The sequence below is a fragment of the Cynara cardunculus genome, unplaced genomic scaffold, assembly GCF_001531365.2.
Source record: "Cynara cardunculus var. scolymus isolate 2C unplaced genomic scaffold, CcrdV1 Un_Scaffold_4084, whole genome shotgun sequence".
In the NCBI taxonomy this organism is placed as follows: domain Eukaryota; kingdom Viridiplantae; phylum Streptophyta; class Magnoliopsida; order Asterales; family Asteraceae; genus Cynara; species Cynara cardunculus.
The window spans coordinates 31,241-31,775 of NW_020201746.1; positions in this window are offsets into that span (position 1 = coordinate 31,241).

Genomic DNA, 535 nt, shown 5'->3' on the forward strand with positions numbered 1-535 from the left:
GTTCTGAAGATAAAAAGCACACAGCAAAACACAATCTCTTCAAACAACTTTGAACAACAGATTCTTCAAGAACACTTTTCACCGCCACAAAACTTTCTTCAAATGAATTGATATGAAATGATAAGATAAAATCTTATCTTTCTATTTCTTTAAATACTCCCACCAAGGCGGTGGAGATTATTTTAACTATAAAACTCATAGGCGGTGAAAGCTTCTTCCAATAGAAATAATCTTGGGCGGTGGATAAATCATTATAAAATTCATGATTTCTTAACCTTGAACATATAATAATTTCACTCGAATACAATAAACACCACCTCATGTATGCTTCATACCACATGCATACATGTATAAATCATATATGTCATGACATCTTTTCACATATATGCATGCACAATATCATGTTCACATATATGGTTCATGCATTTCTACTTAGATATGCATATTTTACGTAATTCACATAATAAACATGTATAAATTACCTCAACTCAGGTTGTCTCAAACCTGGTTATAACATTCTTCGCCCTTTGAATGA